At 36.1% G+C, this 19,623-nt stretch overlaps 5 non-coding genes across 5 annotated transcripts; all 5 read left to right on the top strand.

Annotated features, from left to right (window-relative positions):
* The first annotated feature begins 5,188 nt into the window (after positions 1-5,188).
* Positions 5,189-5,307, top strand: LOC128021776 (5S ribosomal RNA). The gene has a single exon (XR_008185714.1). It is a non-coding gene; the product is annotated as a 5S ribosomal RNA (ribosomal RNA).
* Positions 5,308-5,668: 361 nt separating this feature from the next.
* On the top strand, positions 5,669-5,787 carry LOC128021784 (5S ribosomal RNA). Its single transcript, XR_008185723.1, has one exon. It is a non-coding gene; the product is annotated as a 5S ribosomal RNA (ribosomal RNA).
* Positions 5,788-8,917: 3,130 nt separating this feature from the next.
* Positions 8,918-9,036, top strand: LOC128021737 (5S ribosomal RNA). The gene has a single exon (XR_008185671.1). It is a non-coding gene; the product is annotated as a 5S ribosomal RNA (ribosomal RNA).
* Positions 9,037-15,481: 6,445 nt separating this feature from the next.
* LOC128021842 (5S ribosomal RNA) lies at positions 15,482-15,600 on the top strand. Its single transcript, XR_008185766.1, has one exon. It is a non-coding gene; the product is annotated as a 5S ribosomal RNA (ribosomal RNA).
* A 508-nt stretch (positions 15,601-16,108) lies between these two features.
* On the top strand, positions 16,109-16,227 carry LOC128021736 (5S ribosomal RNA). The gene has a single exon (XR_008185670.1). It is a non-coding gene; the product is annotated as a 5S ribosomal RNA (ribosomal RNA).
* Positions 16,228-19,623: the final 3,396 nt, after the last annotated feature.

Below are 19,623 nucleotides of genomic sequence, written 5' to 3'. Positions count from 1 at the left end.
TATGGTTGTTAATGTGGGTGGGCAAAAGCAGAGGGAAACCGAGATGGACAATGTTTTAAACAAGGAGATGGAAGATTGTGGACTGGGAGAGGAAAATGAAGAGGAAGAACATCAAGCAGACACAGGAGGAGAGGAAAAAGAAAATGATGGAGAAAAAACAATATCACAAGGGACGGTGCAAAGGACCATTGAAATAAGCAAAGAACAGGAGGAACAAAAAAACAATGAGGAAGATTATCAGGAGGGGAGAATGGAGAGAAAAGGAGAAGAGAAACACTGTGGACTGAGAGAGGACAATGGAGAGAAAGAACATCAGGGGGACACAGGAGAAAAGAAGAAAGAACTAGATGGAGAAATAACAACATCTCAATGGACTGTGCAAAAGACTATGGATATGAGCGAGGAACATGGGGAACAACAAAACGACGAGGAAGGTTATCAGGAGAGGAGAATGGAGAGAAAAGGAGAAGAGAAACGTAGGAAAGAACGAGAAGGAATACAAAGAAGAAGAACTTTAAAGGTAACACCCAATATAGACATTGCAAAGAAAAGATTTTTAAGGCAAGGAATATTAAAAGACAAGGAGGGTTGTGAGAACAGATTTGATGTACTGAGAGATATGGAGCATGACTGAAAAAAAAATGAAATGTTTTAATTATTTATTTTATATTGTTTTTATGTTTTTAAGAGTTGTTTCATTTAATGCACGAGGTTTAATGGATGTGGAGAAATTTGAAAATATGAGGGAATTATGTAGAGGGGTGGATGTATTTGTATTACAAGAAACGAATTGGAAAAATTATTGTGTTAAAAGGTTTGAAAATTTATGGGATGGGAATATACATTGTAATAATGGTACAGAGAAAACTGGGAAAGGGGTTGCTATTTTAATAAGAAGAGAGGTGTGTGAAAAAGAAAGTGTGGTGTTTAATGATGGAGCAGGGAAATGTTTAGCTGTTGAAATAGAAAAAGGAAATGAGAGATGTACAATATGTAACATACATGCTCCAAATGAAGAAAAGCAAAAGGTGGAATTTTTTAAAACAATATCTGCAAATGTAAGAATTAATGAAAGGGTGATTTTAATGGGTGATTTTAATACTGTTTTTACAGAATTAGACTTAGCAAGTAATATGGTTTTTAAGACTGATAAGGGAAGGGAGGAGTTGAACAAACTGATGGGGGATTTTAAATTGATTGATGTGTGGAGAGAAAGAAATAGAACGAGTAGGCAATTTTCAAGAAGACAATTTGTTTTAAAAGAACTGAAACAAAGTAGGATTGATTATATTTTATGTACAGAGGAAATGCAAGGGAATATTACTAATGTTTATTATAAACGAGTTGGTCTTAGTGATCATTCTCTCTTATTTTTTACATTAGATTCTTCAAGTGTGAAAAGGGGAGGGGGAGTGTGGGTTTTAAATGCAAAGATTTTAAAGAGTAATGCATATCAGGAAAGTATTAAAGGGATTGTGGAAGAAAGCAAAATTAATAGAATGTATAGGGAAGAGAAAAGAGTATGGTGGGATAGTGTTAAGTGGGAAATAAAGACATTTTCAATAGAATACAGCAAAAATGTCAGAAAATTAGAAAGACAGAAGGAAACCGAATTAACCAAACTCCTGAATAATGAGTTAAGTAAAGTGTCAGAAAGCAATGGAAAAGAGGAAATTGAAAAAATAATAATGCTACAAGATAAATTAAAGATATTAGAAGAGGAAAAATGTAAGGGTGCAATTATAAGAAGTAAAGCAAAATATGCAGTAGAGGGAGAAAGATGCACAAAATTTTTCTTTAATTTAGAACAAAATAGGCAGAAGGCTGATCTATTGAAAGAAGTCTTAAATAAAAAAGGGGAAATAGAAACAGAAACTAAAGAAATTTTGAAAACAGTAAAGCAATATTACATGGACATGTTTAAGGGACAAGGTATAGGAAAAAATGATGAGGAGTTTTTGATTAAACAAATTAAATCTAAGTTAACAGGTGAGGACAGGATTTTGTGTGATGAAGAAATTAAGGAAGAAGAAATAGATATTGCAATTCAACAGTTAAAACCTGGAAAGAGCCCTGGTGTGGATGGTTTGACTAATGAATTTTATAAAACTTTTAGAGAAATGTTAGTGCCAATTTTAAAAGAAGTTTTTGAAGAAATTTTCAAGAAGGGGGTGTTGAGTGAAAAAATGAAGATAGGCATGGTAAAAATGATTTACAAAAAAAGCGGTAATCCGAAAGATCTTAAAAATTTTAGACCTATATCCATGTTGAATACAGATTTTAAAATATTAGCAAAAGTATTAGCAAACAGATTAAAAAAGGTTTTACCAAAAATAATAAAAACAACACAGGCATACGGGGTGCAAGGAAGAGATATAGTAGATGTGGTTAAAAGTATAAGAGACACAATTTATTATATGAAGGAGAATGGAAAGGGGGGATTTTTAATAAGTCTGGATTTAGAAAAGGCATTTGACAGGGTAGAGCATGAGTTTTTATTTGATGTTCTTAAGGCTTTTGGTTTTGGAGAAAATTTTAGAAAATGGATTTGGATTTTTTACTCAGATGTGTTAACATGCATAAAATGCAATGGTTTTTTAACGGATTGTTTTCAACCAACAAGGTCGATCAGGCAAGGATGCCCACTGTCTGCCTTACTTTACTCTCTGGTAGCCGAGCCACTTGGTTTGGCTATTAAGGCAGACAGAGAAATCAAAGGAATACAAATAAAGAACCATTTCCAAAGAGAAGCAGTGTATCAGTATGCAGATGATACAACCTTGTTGGTAGAAGACATCCAAAGTATTGATAGGGCAATGGGGATTTTAGAAAGATATTGTAAAGGGTCGGGAGCCAAAGTAAATGTGGGGAAAAGTGTGTGTATGAGGATTGGCAGAGTAGAGGAAATACCGCAGCATATACAATTCAAGGAGGAAATGCAGCACATCAAGATTTTGGGGTTGTGGGTTGGTATTGATTCTAATAAGGCAGACACTTTGAATTGGGAAGGTGTTTTAAATGGAATTGGAAAAAGACTGAGATTTTGGCAAATTAGAGATTTAAAGCTAAGGGGGAAAGTTTTAATTATAAATTCATTGATGCTGTCGAAAGTCTGGTATGTGTTGGGAGTAACCCCATTGCCTCATCTGTACTACAAAAAAATGAAAGAATTGGTTTTAAAGTTTTTATGGGGAAATGGAAGGGCTAAGATTGCATATGATACATTACTTGGAAACATAAAGGAGGGAGGATTGGGACTTTTAGATCCATTTTTAAGAATGAGAACACTGAGAATTAAAACAGTTCAGAAGTTTCTAGAGAGCAAAAGTGATGTAATTTGGAAAAGAGTCATGGAATATTACCTGGAAAAATGTAATATGGGATGTAATGTTTTATGGATGAAAATGAAAAGCTGGATGTTAAAAGGTCTGCCATGTTTTTATGTGGAGGTTTTGGAATCATGGGGGGAATTTTTAGAAAATGTACTGATTTTACCTAAAGGAAGGGCCCAGCTTTTAGAACAACCATTGTTTTTAAATCCAAATATCATAAGGGACGGTAAGGTCATGTATTATAAAGAATGGTGGGATTGTGGTTTGAGACAAATAAAAGATCTATTGTATGAGGTGATAGAGGGTTATGTACCTTTACAGGCAGTTGTGGATGCATTGAGAGAGGGGGGCAAAAGGGCGTGGATAAGGAAGTTAGAAGGACAATATGAGGATTTAAAGAAAGCGATACCAAAGGACTGGATTGAAAGAATTGAAAACTATGAGAGTGGGGATGAGAATGAATTTCCAGATGTATTTTTTAAAAGGTTAAATGGGGAAAACGTTCATTTTAATTTATGCAAAGTAAGGAATGTGTATAGTATTTTTAGGTCTATCGCTTTTACAAAACCAGTAGCTTTGAACTACTGGAAAGAAAGATATGATGACTTAAATGAAAATGAAATTTGGGGAAACGTGAGGTTGAAATATATGGAACCAATTTTAGAGAATTTTAATTATTTATTGAGACACAATTGTATATTAACAGAGATGAGATTACATAAAATAGGAATTCAAAATGATGCAAAGTGTAAAGTGTGTATGAAAGAAAAGGAAGGACTGTTACATCTGTTTTTTTATTGTGAAAGGTTAGATGATTTTATGAGAAAAATGAAGGAAATTGCAAAAGAAATTTTGGAGGGGAAGTATGATGAGGACCAAAAGAAGTGGGAAACAATGTTTTTATTTGGTCATAATGACTGTAATATGTATACCTTTAATTTATGTGTAACAATAGCAAAGTATGTAATATGGTTGAGAAGAAACATGGCGAAATATGATGGGAAAAATGTTGATGTGTGGATAATTTTTAAAAACAGGATGGAATACTCTGTGAGACTGTTATGGAATTATTTCTCAATGGAAAACAAAGAGGATGATTTTATAGAAATGATTGTAAGAGGGAATCCAATGTTGGAAATGAAAGAAAATGGTGTAAACTGGCTATGGGGGAAATATGAATAATAATGTCATGGATTGTAACTGTATGAAACAAATTAAATGAATGTAAATTTTTTATAATAAAAAAAAAAAAAAAAAAAAAAAAAATCTCGTCTGCTCTCGGAAGCTAAGCAGGTTTGGGCCTGGTTAGTACTTGGATGGGAGACCGCCTGGGAATACCAGGTGCTGTAAGCTTTTTGGAAACTTTTCACTTAGTATATAATAATTTTGACAAAAAATAGAGTCAATGCCCGATCTCTGAACATTAGCAGGTTTGGACCTGGTAAGTACATGGATGGGAGACTGCCTGGGAATACCAGGTGCTTTAAACTTTTTGGAAAATTTCAAGATTTATATAATAATCTTGCCAAAAAAAAAAAAAAAGTCAATGCCCGATCTCTGAATATTAGCAGGTTTGGGCCTGGTTAGTACATGGATGGGAGACTGCCTGGGAATACCAGGTGCTTTAAACTTTTTGGAAAATTTCACGATTTATATAATAATCTTGCAAAAAAAAAAAAAAGAGTCAATGCCCGATCACTGAATCTTACCAGGCTTAGGTCTGCTTAGTACTTGGATGAGAGACTGCCTAGGAATACCAGGTGCTTTAAGCTTTTGGGTTTTCTTTCCTACTTATATAATGTACTGGCGATTAGATGGGCTGGTCTTTAAATAACCCTCTCTTTGCAGCAGTCTTCGCTTACGGCCATACCAACCTGGCTATGCCCGATCTCGTCTGCTCTCCGAAGCTAAGCAGGTTTGGGCCTAGTTAGTACTTGGATGGGAGACCGCCTGGGAATACCAGGTGCTGTAAGCTTTTTGGAAACTTTTCACTTAGTATATAATAATTTTGCCAAAAAATAGAGTCAATGCCCGATCTCTGAATATTAGCAGGTTTGGGCCTGTTAGTACATGGATGGGAGACTGCCTGGGAATACCAGGTGCTTTAAACTCTTTGGAAAATTTCACGATTTATATAATAATCTTGCAAAAAAAAAAAAAAGAGTCAATGCCCGATCTCTGAATCTTAGCAGGTTTAGGTCTGGTTAGTACTTGAATGAGAGACTGCCTAGGAATACCAGGTGCTTTAAGCTTTTGGGTTTTCTTTCCTACTTATATAATGTACTGACGATTAGATGGGCTGGTCTTTAAATAGCCCTCTCTTTGCAGCAGTCTTCGCTTACGGCCATACCAACCTGGTTATGCCCGATCTCGTCTGCTCTCGGAAGCTAAGCAGGTTTGGGCCTGGTTAGTACTTGGATGGGAGACCGCCTGGGAATACCAGGTGCTGTAAGCTTTTTGGAAACTTTTCACTTAGTATATAATAATTTTGACAAAAAATAGAGTCAATGCCCGATCTCTGAATATTAGCAGGTTTGGGCCTGGTTAGTACATGGATGGGAGACTGCCTGGGAATACCAGGTGCTTTAAACTTTTTGGAAAATTTCACGATTTATATAATAATCTTGCAAAAAAAAAAAAAAAAAAAAGAGAGTCAATGCCCGATCTCTGAATCTTACCAGGCTTAGGTCTGGTTAGTACTTGGATGAGAGACTGCCTAGGAATACCAGGTGCTTTAAGCTTTTGGGTTTTCTTTCCTACTTATATAATGTACTGACGATTAGATGGGCTGGTCTTTAAATAGCCCTCTCTTTGCAGCAGTCTTCGCTTACGGCCATACCAACCTGGCGGCGATAGAGAGTGATTGGGAAGGTGTGTCTGATTGCAGTTGGAAGAGAAAGGCTCTTCTAAAGCTTTATTTTGTATTTTACTTTTTTCTGTTTATTCTGTGGGAGGAGATTTGGGTTTGTTTTGGAAAAAAGCCCACGTTTAAGCTCCAAGCAGTTTATCTGCTTGGAGGCAAGCTTTTGTTTGTGCTTTTTTTGTTTACAAAAATGGATGGACCACATGGTAAAGATCTGGCAATGGCAGGAGGACTAGAAGAACGCTTGGAACCACATGGAGCAGATAGATCATCAAGAGAGGCAAATGGAGGAAATATGGATCATGGAGCACAGAGGGGAATCAAGCAAAGAGTGGATTATCTGAAAGAAGCAACGGTGGTGTTGGACTTAAAAGGAAATAAGGAGGTAAAAGCTGTGGATATCATTAAAGTAGTTTCAGAGAAGATTGGATTTGGTAAATTGCTGGCAGTGAGACCAAAGTATGGGGAGGAATATGAGTTGACTGTGGAAGATGCAGAACTTTGTGATGTATTATTGGATGGAATGGAAATAAAAAGTCAATTCTTCGAAATAAGGAGGCTGGAGGTAAAGGAACATATTGTGTCTTTTCTTCACTTGCCTGCATACTTGGAGGATGAAGTGATTGAGAACAAATTGAAGTTTTGGGGAGTTAATCCAATGACAAAAATAAAGAGAAGAGTCTATCCTGGAACAAACATTGCTGATGGAACGAGGTATGTGAAGGTTAAATTTCCAAAAGAGGTAACATCACTACCCTATAGTGCTAAATTTGAAACGGCAGATGGCACTCAGTACTTTAGGGTCATACATGATGGACAGCAAAAACTATGTCGGATGTGTATGCAGGCAGGACACATTTTCAGGGACTGTCCTGATTTCAAATGTTATGAATGCTTTGAGCAAGGGCATTTCGCGAAAGACTGTAAAGCTGATAAATGTCTGGATTGTGGGAAAGTATTCATAAGGTGTGACTGTGAAAGTGAACATGAAGAAGATACAAATGATAAAACTGAACATGGTGAACCAGAGGAGAATATGGAGAGTATGGAAATAGTCATAAATGAGGGAGAGGAAGATGGGTCTCTGAATGATAGTAAAAGTCAGGAGCAGGAAAAGGGGGGGGATAAGGAGTTGGAGAGAAGAGAGGGGTTTGAAATGGTGGAACATATGATAGAGGGGTGTAGGGGTCCGGTGGATGTTATAATAAAAGAAAGACAGGAGGAAAAAAAGGAGAAGGAGCAAGTAGAGGAATGCATAGAAGTAAATTTGGAGGAGCTGAGGAGGGGAATGAAGAGAGGAATATTGGACACCAAAACATATGTAGGAGAAAGTAGAGAAAAAGGACAGAGAAGGAGAAGAAACTCAGGTACAAATGAAGATGGAGTTTTAATGGAGAATGTGGGAGAAAAGTATGAAAAATGAATGTTTTGTTGTTAATGGCTCTTTGTTTTGTTTCAATCAATGTGAGGGGTTTAACAAAAATTGATAAATTTGGGAAAATGAAAGCGCTATGCAAAAAAGCTGATGTGATATTATTACAAGAAACATTTTGGAAAGATGAAATGATTGAATGTTTTAAAAGAAGTTGGAGAGGAGGAATTTATTATAACAATGGTGGGGGGATTGGGAAAGGCGTTGCGGTTTTATGTAAAAGACACATGAATGATGATGTTGAAATCATATATCGGGATAATGGAGAGAAATGTATTATTGTGAAAATGGTTATAGGAGGGGAAAATGTTTTTGTGTGTAATGTACATGCGCCAAATGAAGAGGCAGAAAAGAAAATGTTTTTTAAGGATTTAAATGGTCAGATGGGGAAATGGGAAAATATTATTGTAATGGGAGATTTTAATACAGTTTTTAGTAGACTGGATATAGCGAATGATATGGTTTACGGGGAACAATGCTAGAGTTCTGCAATGCTTTAAAGAACATATGATAAATATGCCTGGATAATAAGGATTGTAAGTATAAGTGTATAATGGAGGGTGAAATTCAATAATGAATATAGAATGAGTGAATATGATAATGATGTGACACGCATTGGAATTTATGTATATGTCAAATGTGAAATTATTGAATAAAAAAAAAAAAAAAAAAAAAAAAAAAAAGCTATGCCCGATCTCGTCTGCTCTCGGAAGCTAAGCAGGTTTGGGCCTGGTTAGTACTTGGATGGGAGACCGCCTGGGAATACCAGGTGCTGTAAGCTTTTTGGAAACTTTTCACTTAGTATATAATAATTTTGACAAAAAATAGAGTCAATGCCCGATCTCTGAATATTAGCAGGTTTGGGCCTGGTAAGTACATGGATGGGAGACTGCCTGGGAATACCAGGTGCTTTAAACTTTTTGGAAAATTTCACGATTTATATAATAATCTTGCCAAAAAAAAAAAAAAAAAAGTCAATGCCCGATCTCTGAATATTAGCAGGTTTGGGCCTGGTTAGTACATGGATGGGAGACTGCCTGGGAATACCAGGTGCTTTAAACTTTTTGGAAAATTTCACGATTTATATAATAATCTTGCAAAACAAAAAAAAAAAAAGAGTCAATGCCCGATCTCTGAATCTTACCAGGTTTAGGTCTGGTTAGTACTTGGATGAGAGACTGCCTAGGAATACCAGGTGCTTTAAGCTTTTGGGTTTCTTTCCTACTTATATAATATACTGGCGATTAGATGGGCTGATCTTTAAATAGCCCTCTCTTTGCAGCATTTTTCGCTTACAGCCATACCAACCTGGCTATGCCCGGTCTCGTCTGCTCTCTGAAGCTAAGCAGGTTTGGGCCTGGTTAGTACTTGGATGGGAGACCGCCTGGGAATACCAGGTGCTGTAAGCTTTTTGGAAACTTTTCACTTAGTATATAATAATTTTGCCAAAAAATAGAGTCAATGCCCGATCTCTGAATATTAGCAGGTTTGGGACTGGTTAGTACATGGATGGGAGACTGCCTGGGAATACCAGGTGCTTTAAACTTTTTGGAAAATTTCACGATTTATATAATAATCTTGCAAAAAAAAAAAAAAGAGTCAATGCCCGATCTCTGAATCTTACCAGGCTTAGGTCTGGTTAGTACTTGGATGAGAGACTGCCTAGGAATACCAGGTGCTTTAAGCTTTTGGGTTTTCTTTCCTACTTATATAATGTACTGACGATTAGATGGGCTGGTCTTTAAATAGCCCTCTCTTTGCAGCAGTCTTCGCTTACGGCCATACCAACCTGGCAACTATAGAGTGCTAGCAGGAAGTGAGGTGGCAGTAGTGGGTGAGAGTAGGCTCACCATTGTTGTTTGTAAACCCATTTTTTGTTTAAAGTTAGCTTTTTTTTCTGTTTTTCTGTTTTGTTTTGTTTTTAAGTTCAAACACTTCCCAGCAGCCTAGGCTGTCTGGGGAGGATTTTTATTTTTGGAGGTTTTGTTTTGTTATTTTTTCAAAATTGGACTGATTACATGGAAATGAACAAGGAAATGGCAGGAGAAAGATGCAGGGACTTTGACACGGAAAACACTACAGGACAACGGCTTGGATACAACGAGGCAAAGAAAATGATTATTTATTCAAAGGAAGCAACTGTAATTGTGGATCTGGCAGAGGTGAGAGATGGATCGGTGCAGGATATTATCAAAGAAGTGAATGAAAAAATTGGAGGAGGAAAGATTTTGGCGATAAGACCAAGACAAGGCAAAGAATTCGAGATCACATTATCAAATGAGGAGGAGTGTGAAAAGCTAGAGGATGGACTAAGAATCAAGCAACAATTTTGTGAGATTAGAAAGCTACAAGTAAGAGAATATGTTGTTTCTTTTATGCATTTGCCTGCATATGTTGATGACCAGGATATATTAGATAAATTGGAGGCATGGGGTGTAACTCCCTCAACCAACATTAAGAGAAGAACATATCCGGGTACTGAAATAGCAGATGGTACGAGATATGTAAAGGTCAGGTTCCCAAAGGAAGTTGTATCTCTACCATATAGCAGCAAGTTTGAGACTGCTGAGGGCACACAGTACTTTCGGATTATACACGATCGGCAGGTGAAAACCTGTAGATTGTGTATGGATCCAGGACATGTATTTAAAGATTGCCCGGACTTTATTTGTTACCAGTGCAAAGAGCAGGGGCACTTGGCAAGAAGCTGCAATGCAGTGAAGTGCCCGGAATGTAGGAAAGTGTTGGTGAGGTGCGAATGTTGGATGGGGGAGGGAGAAAATAGTAGTGAACAAGAAACAGATATGGTTGTTAATGTGGGTGGGCAAAAGCAGAGGGAAACCGAGATGGACAATGTTTTAAACAAGGAGATGGAAGATTGTGGACTGGGAGAGGAAAATGAAGAGGAAGAACATCAAGCAGACACAGGAGGAGAGGAAAAAGAAAATGATGGAGAAAAAACAATATCACAAGGGACGGTGCAAAGGACCATTGAAATAAGCAAAGAACAGGAGGAACAAAAAAACAATGAGGAAGATTATCAGGAGGGGAGAATGGAGAGAAAAGGAGAAGAGAAACACTGTGGACTGAGAGAGGACAATGGAGAGAAAGAACATCAGGGGGACACAGGAGAAAAGAAGAAAGAACTAGATGGAGAAATAACAACATCTCAATGGACTGTGCAAAAGACTATGGATATGAGCGAGGAACATGGGGAACAACAAAATGACGAGGAAGGTTATCAGGAGAGGAGAATGGAGAGAAAAGGAGAAGAGAAACGTAGGAAAGAACGAGAAGGAATACAAAGAAGAAGAACTTTAAAGGTAACACCCAATATAGACATTGCAAAGAAAAGATTTTTAAGGCAAGGAATATTAAAAGACAAGGAGGGTTGTGAGAACAGATTTGATGTACTGAGAGATATGGAGCATGACTGAAAAAAAAATGAAATGTTTTAATTATTTATTTTATATTGTTTTTATGTTTTTAAGAGTTGTTTCATTTAATGCACGAGGTTTAATGGATGTGGAGAAATTTGAAAATATGAGGGAATTATGTAGAGGGGTGGATGTATTTGTATTACAAGAAACGAATTGGAAAAATTATTGTGTTAAAAGGTTTGAAAATTTATGGGATGGGAATATACATTGTAATAATGGTACAGAGAAAACTGGGAAAGGGGTTGCTATTTTAATAAGAAGAGAGGTGTGTGAAAAAGAAAGTGTGGTGTTTAATGATGGAGCAGGGAAATGTTTAGCTGTTGAAATAGAAAAAGGAAATGAGAGATGTACAATATGTAACATACATGCTCCAAATGAAGAAAAGCAAAAGGTGGAATTTTTTAAAACAATATCTGCAAATGTAAGAATTAATGAAAGGGTGATTTTAATGGGTGATTTTAATACTGTTTTTACAGAATTAGACTTAGCAAGTAATATGGTTTTTAAGACTGATAAGGGAAGGGAGGAGTTGAACAAACTGATGGGGGATTTTAAATTGATTGATGTGTGGAGAGAAAGAAATAGAACGAGTAGGCAATTTTCAAGAAGACAATTTGTTTTAAAAGAACTGAAACAAAGTAGGATTGATTATATTTTATGTACAGAGGAAATGCAAGGGAATATTACTAATGTTTATTATAAACGAGTTGGTCTTAGTGATCATTCTCTCTTATTTTTTACATTAGATTCTTCAAGTGTGAAAAGGGGAGGGGGAGTGTGGGTTTTAAATGCAAAGATTTTAAAGAGTAATGCATATCAGGAAAGTATTAAAGGGATTGTGGAAGAAAGCAAAATTAATAGAATGTATAGGGAAGAGAAAAGAGTATGGTGGGATAGTGTTAAGTGGGAAATAAAGACATTTTCAATAGAATACAGCAAAAATGTCAGAAAATTAGAAAGACAGAAGGAAACCGAATTAACCAAACTCCTGAATAATGAGTTAAGTAAAGTGTCAGAAAGCAATGGAAAAGAGGAAATTGAAAAAATAATAATGCTACAAGATAAATTAAAGATATTAGAAGAGGAAAAATGTAAGGGTGCAATTATAAGAAGTAAAGCAAAATATGCAGTAGAGGGAGAAAGATGCACAAAATTTTTCTTTAATTTAGAACAAAATAGGCAGAAGGCTGATCTATTGAAAGAAGTCTTAAATAAAAAAGGGGAAATATAAACAGAAACTAAAGAAATTTTGAAAACAGTAAAGCAATATTACATGGACATGTTTAAGGGACAAGGTATAGGAAAAAATGATGAGGAGTTTTTGATTAAACAAATTAAATCTAAGTTAACAGGTGAGGACAGGATTTTGTGTGATGAAGAAATTAAGGAAGAAGAAATAGATATTGCAATTCAACAGTTAAAACCTGGAAAGAGCCCTGGTGTGGATGGTTTGACTAATGAATTTTATAAAACTTTTAGAGAAATGTTAGTGCCAATTTTAAAAGAAGTTTTTGAAGAAATTTTCAAGAAGGGGGTGTTGAGTGAAAAAATGAAGATAGGCATGGTAAAAATGATTTACAAAAAAAGCGGTAATCCGAAAGATCTTAAAAATTTTAGACCTATATCCATGTTGAATACAGATTTTAAAATATTAGCAAAAGTATTAGCAAACAGATTAAAAAAGGTTTTACCAAAAATAATAAAAACAACACAGGCATACGGGGTGCAAGGAAGAGATATAGTAGATGTGGTTAAAAGTATAAGAGACACAATTTATTATATGAAGGAGAAGGGAAAGGGGGGATTTTTAATAAGTCTGGATTTAGAAAAGGCATTTGACAGGGTAGAGCATGAGTTTTTATTTGATGTTCTTAAGGCTTTTGGTTTTGGAGAAAATTTTAGAAAATGGATTTGGATTTTTTACTCAGATGTGTTAACATGCATAAAATGCAATGGTTTTTTAACGGATTGTTTTCAACCAACAAGGTCGATCAGGCAAGGATGCCCACTGTCTGCCTTACTTTACTCTCTGGTAGCCGAGCCACTTGGTTTGGCTATTAAGGCAGACAGAGAAATCAAAGGAATACAAATAAAGAACCATTTCCAAAGAGAAGCAGTGTATCAGTATGCAGATGATACAACCTTGTTGGTAGAAGACATCCAAAGTATTGATAGGGCAATGGGGATTTTAGAAAGATATTGTAAAGGGTCGGGAGCCAAAGTAAATGTGGGGAAAAGTGTGTGTATGAGGATTGGCAGAGTAGAGGAAATACCGCAGCATATACAATTCAAGGAGGAAATGCAGCACATCAAGATTTTGGGGTTGTGGGTTGGTATTGATTCTAATAAGGCAGACACTTTGAATTGGGAAGGTGTTTTAAATGGAATTGGAAAAAGACTGAGATTTTGGCAAATGAGAGATTTAAAGCTAAGGGGGAAAGTTTTAATTATAAATTCATTGATGCTGTCGAAAGTCTGGTATGTGTTGGGAGTAACCCCATTGCCTCATCTGTACTACAAAAAAATGAAAGAATTGGTTTTAAAGTTTTTATGGGGAAATGGAAGGGCTAAGATTGCATATGATACATTACTTGGAAACCTAAAGGAGGGAGGATTGGGACTTTTAGATCCATTTTTAAGAATGAGAACGCTGAGAATTAAAACAGTTCAGAAGTTTCTAGAGAGCAAAAGTGATGTAATTTGGAAAAGAGTCATGGAATATTACCTGGAAAAATGTAATATGGGATGTAATGTTTTATGGATGAAAATGAAAAGCTGGATGTTAAAAGGTCTGCCATGTTTTTATGTGGAGGTTTTGGAATCATGGGGGGAATTTTTAGAAAATGTACTGATTTTACCTAAAGGAAGGGCCCAGCTTTTAGAACAACCATTGTTTTTAAATCCGAATATCATAAGGGACGGTAAGGTCATGTATTATAAAGAATGGTGGGATTGTGGTTTGAGACAAATAAAAGATCTATTGTATGAGGTGATAGAGGGTTATGTACCTTTACAGGCAGTTGTGGATGCATTGAGAGAGGGGGGCAAAAGGGCGTGGAGAAGGAAGTTAGAAGGACAATATGAGGATTTAAAGAAAGCGATACCAAAGGACTGGATTGAAAGAATTGAAAACTATGAGAGTGGGGATGAGAATGAATTTCCAGATGTATTTTTTAAAAGGTTAAATGGGGAAAACGTTCATTTTAATTTATGCAAAGTAAGGAATGTGTATAGTATTTTTAGGTCTATCGCTTTTACAAAACCAGTAGCTTTGAACTACTGGAAAGAAAGATATGATGACTTAAATGAAAATGAAATTTGGGGAAACGTGAGGTTGAAATATATGGAACCAATTTTAGAGAATTTTAATTATTTATTGAGACACAATTGTATATTAACAGAGATGAGATTACATAAAATAGGAATTCAAAATGATGCAAAGTGTAAAGTGTGTATGAAAGAAAAGGAAGGACTGTTACATCTGTTTTTTTTTTATTGTGAAAGGTTAGATGATTTTATGAGAAAAATGAAGGAAATTGCAAAAGAAATTTTGGAGGGGAAGTATGATGAGGACCAAAAGAAGTGGGAAACAATGTTTTTATTTGGTCATAATGACTGCAATATGTATACCTTTAATTTATGTGTAACAATAGCAAAGTATGTAATATGGTTGAGAAGAAACATGGCGAAATATGATGGGAAAAATGTTGATGTGTGGATAATCTTTAAAAACAGGATGGAATACTCTGTGAGACTGTTATGAAATTATTTCTCAATGGAAAACAAAGAGGATGATTTTATAGAAATGATTGTAAGAGGGAATCCAATGTTGGAAATGAAAGAAAATGGTGTAAACTGGCTATGGGGGAAATATGAATAATAATGTCATGGATTGTAACTGTATGAAACAAATTAAATGAATGTAAATTTTTTATAATAAAAAAAAAAAAAAAAAAAAAAATCTCGTTTGCTCTCGGAAGCTAAGCAGGTTTGGGCCTGGTTAGTACTTGGATGGGAGACCGCCTAGGAATACCAGGTGCTGTAAGCTTTTTGGAAACTTTTCACTTAGTATATAATAATTTTGCCAAAAAATAGAGTCAATGCCCGATCTCTGAATATTAGCAGGTTTGGGCCTGGTTAGTACATGGATGGGAGACTGCCTGGGAATACCAGGTGCTTTAAACTTTTTGGAAAATTTCACGATTTATATAATAATCTTGCAAAAAAAAAAAAAAAAAAGAGTCAATGCCCGATCTCTGAATCTTACCAGGTTTAGGTCTGGTTAGTACTTGGATGAGAGATTGCCTAGGAATACCAGGTGCTTTAAGCTTTTGGGTTTTCTTTCCTACTTATATAATGTACTGACGATTAGATGGGCTGGTCTTTAAATAGCCCTCTCTTTGCAGCAGTCTTCGCTTACGGCCATACCAACCTGGCTATGCCCGATCTCGTCTGCTCTCGGAAGCTAAGCAGGTTTGGGCCTGGTTAGTACTTGGATGGGAGACCGCCTGGGAATACCAGGTGCTGTAAGCTTTTTGGAAACTTTTCACTTAGTATATAATAATTTTGACAAAAAATAGAGTCAATGCCCGATCTCTGAATATTAGCAGGTTTGGGCCTGGTAAGTACATGGATGGGAGACTGCCTGGGAATACCAGGTGCTTTAAACTTTTTGGAAAATTTCACGATTTATATAATAATCTTGCCAAAAAAAAAAAAAAAAAAGTCAATGCCCGATCTCTGAATATTAGCAGGTTTGGGCCTGGTTAGTACATGGATGGGAGACTGCCTGGGAATACCAGGTGCTTTAAACTTTTTGGAAAATTTCACGATTTATATAATAATCTTGCAAAACAAAAAAAAAAAAGAGTCAATGCCCGATCTCTGAATCTTACCAGGTTTAGGTCTGGTTAGTACTTGGATGAGAGACTGCCTAGGAATACCAGGTGCTTTAAGCTTTTGGGTTTCTTTCCTACTTATATAATATACTGGCGATTAGATGGGCTGATCTTTAAATAGCCCTCTCTTTGCAGCATTTTTCGCTTACAGCCATACCAACCTGGCTATGCCCGGTCTCGTCTGCTCTCTGAAGCTAAGCAGGTTTGGGCCTGGTTAGTACTTGGATGGGAGACCGCCTGGGAATACCAGGTGCTGTAAGCTTTTTGGAAACTTTTCACTTAGTATATAATAATTTTGCCAAAAAATAGAGTCAATGCCCGATCTCTGAATATTAGCAGGTTTGGGACTGGTTAGTACATGGATGGGAGACTGCCTGGGAATACCAGGTGCTTTAAACTTTTTGGAAAATTTCACGATTTATATAATAATCTTGCAAAAAAAAAAAAAAGAGTCAATGCCCGATCTCTGAATCTTACCAGGCTTAGGTCTGGTTAGTACTTGGATGAGAGACTGCCTAGGAATACCAGGTGCTTTAAGCTTTTGGGTTTTCTTTCCTACTTATATAATGTACTGACGATTAGATGGGCTGGTCTTTAAATAGCCCTCTCTTTGCAGCAGTCTTCGCTTACGGCCATACCAACCTGGCAACTATAGAGTGCTAGCAGGAAGTGAGGTGGCAGTAGTGGGTGAGAGTAGGCTCACCATTGTTGTTTGTAAACCCATTTTTTGTTTAAAGTTAGCTTTTTTTTCTGTTTTTCTGTTTTGTTTTGTTTTTAAGTTCAAACACTTCCCAGCAGCCTAGGCTGTCTGGGGAGGATTTTTATTTTTGGAGGTTTTGTTTTGTTATTTTTTCAAAATTGGACTGATTACATGGAAATGAACAAGGAAATGGCAGGAGAAAGATGCAGGGACTTTGACACGGAAAACACTACAGGACAACGGCTTGGATACAACGAGGCAAAGAAAATGATTATTTATTCAAAGGAAGCAACTGTAATTGTGGATCTGGCAGAGGTGAGAGATGGATCGGTGCAGGATATTATCAAAGAAGTGAATGAAAAAATTGGAGGAGGAAAGATTTTGGCGATAAGACCAAGACAAGGCAAAGAATTCGAGATCACATTATCAAATGAGGAGGAGTGTGAAAAGCTAGAGGATGGACTAAGAATCAAGCAACAATTTTGTGAGATTAGAAAGCTACAAGTAAGAGAATATGTTGTTTCTTTTATGCATTTGCCTGCATATGTTGATGACCAGGATATATTAGATAAATTGGAGGCATGGGGTGTAACTCCCTCAACCAACATTAAGAGAAGAACATATCCGGGTACTGAAATAGCAGATGGTACGAGATATGTAAAGGTCAGGTTCCCAAAGGAAGTTGTATCTCTACCATATAGCAGCAAGTTTGAGACTGCTGAGGGCACACAGTACTTTCGGATTATACACGATCGGCAGGTGAAAACCTGTAGATTGTGTATGGATCCAGGACATGTATTTAAAGATTGCCCGGACTTTATTTGTTACCAGTGCAAAGAGCAGGGGCACTTGGCAAGAAGCTGCAATGCAGTGAAGTGCCCGGAATGTAGGAAAGTGTTGGTGAGGTGCGAATGTTGGATGGGGGAGGGAGAAAATAGTAGTGAACAAGAAACAGATATGGTTGTTAATGTGGGTGGGCAAAAGCAGAGGGAAACCGAGATGGACAATGTTTTAAACAAGGAGATGGAAGATTGTGGACTGGGAGAGGAAAATGAAGAGGAAGAACATCAAGCAGACACAGGAGGAGAGGAAAAAGAAAATGATGGAGAAAAAACAATATCACAAGGGACGGTGCAAAGGACCATTGAAATAAGCAAAGAACAGGAGGAACAAAAAAACAATGAGGAAGATTATCAGGAGGGGAGAATGGAGAGAAAAGGAGAAGAGAAACACTGTGGACTGAGAGAGGACAATGGAGAGAAAGAACATCAGGGGGACACAGGAGAAAAGAAGAAAGAACTAGATGGAGAAATAACAACATCTCAATGGACTGTGCAAAAGACTATGGATATGAGCGAGGAACATGGGGAACAACAAAATGACGAGGAAGGTTATCAGGAGAGGAGAATGGAGAGAAAAGGAGAAGAGAAACGTAGGAAAGAACGAGAAGGAATACAAAGAAGAAGAACTTTAAAGGTAACACCCAATATAGACATTGCAAAGAAAAGATTTTTAAGGCAAGGAATATTAAAAGACAAGGAGGGTTGTGAGAACAGATTTGATGTACTGAGAGATATGGAGCATGACTGAAAAAAAAATGAAATGTTTTAATTATTTATTTTATATTGTTTTTATGTTTTTAAGAGTTGTTTCATTTAATGCACGAGGTTTAATGGATGTGGAGAAATTTGAAAATATGAGGGAATTATGTAGAGGGGTGGATGTATTTGTATTACAAGAAACGAATTGGAAAAATTATTGTGTTAAAAGGTTTGAAAATTTATGGGATGGGAATATACATTGTAATAATGGTACAGAGAAAACTGGGAAAGGGGTTGCTATTTTAATAAGAAGAGAGGTGTGTGAAAAAGAAAGTGTGGTGTTTAATGATGGAGCAGGGAAATGTTTAGCTGTTGAAATAGAAAAAGGAAATGAGAGATGTACAATATGTAACATACATGCTCCAAATGAAGAAAAGCAAAAGGTGGAATTTTTTAAAACAATATCTGCAAATGTAAGAATTAATGAAAGGGTGATTTTAATGGGTGATTTTAATACTGTTTTTACAGAATTAGACTTAGCAAGTAATATGGTTTTTAAGACTGATAAGGGAAGGGAGGAGTTGAACAAACTGATGGGGGATTTTAAATTGATTGATGTGTGGAGAGAAAGAAATAGAACGAGTAGGCAATTTTCAAGAAGACAATTTGTTTTAAAAGAACTGAAACAAAGTAGGATTGATTATATTTTATGTACAGAGGAAATGCAAGGGAATATTACTAATGTTTATTATAAACGAGTTGGTCTTAGTGATCATTCTCTCTTATTTTTTACATTAGATTCTTCAAGTGTGAAAAGGGGAGGGGGAGTGTGGGTTTTAAATGCAAAGATTTTAAAGAGTAATGCATATCAGGAAAGTATTAAAGGGATTGTGGAAGAAAGCAAAATTAATAGAATGTATAGGGAAGAGAAAAGAGTATGGTGGGATAGTGTTAAGTGGGAAATAAAGACATTTTCAATAGAATACAGCAAAAATGTCAGAAAATTAGAAAGACAGAAGGAAACCGAATTAACCAAACTCCTGAATAATGAGTTAAGTAAAGTGTCAGAAAGCAATGGAAAAGAGGAAATTGAAAAAATAATAATGCTACAAGATAAATTAAAGATATTAGAAGAGGAAAAATGTAAGGGTGCAATTATAAGAAGTAAAGCAAAATATGCAGTAGAGGGAGAAAGATGCACAAAATTTTTCTTTAATTTAGAACAAAATAGGCAGAAGGCTGATCTATTGAAAGAAGTCTTAAATAAAAAAGGGGAAATATAAACAGAAACTAAAGAAATTTTGAAAACAGTAAAGCAATATTACATGGACATGTTTAAGGGACAAGGTATAGGAAAAAATGATGAGGAGTTTTTGATTAAACAAATTAAATCTAAGTTAACAGGTGAGGACAGGAT

Source organism: Carassius gibelio, chromosome A10 (genome assembly GCF_023724105.1).
Source record: "Carassius gibelio isolate Cgi1373 ecotype wild population from Czech Republic chromosome A10, carGib1.2-hapl.c, whole genome shotgun sequence".
Classification (NCBI taxonomy): Eukaryota; Metazoa; Chordata; class Actinopteri; order Cypriniformes; family Cyprinidae; genus Carassius; species Carassius gibelio.
This window is presented reverse-complemented; position numbering and strand designations above follow the sequence as displayed.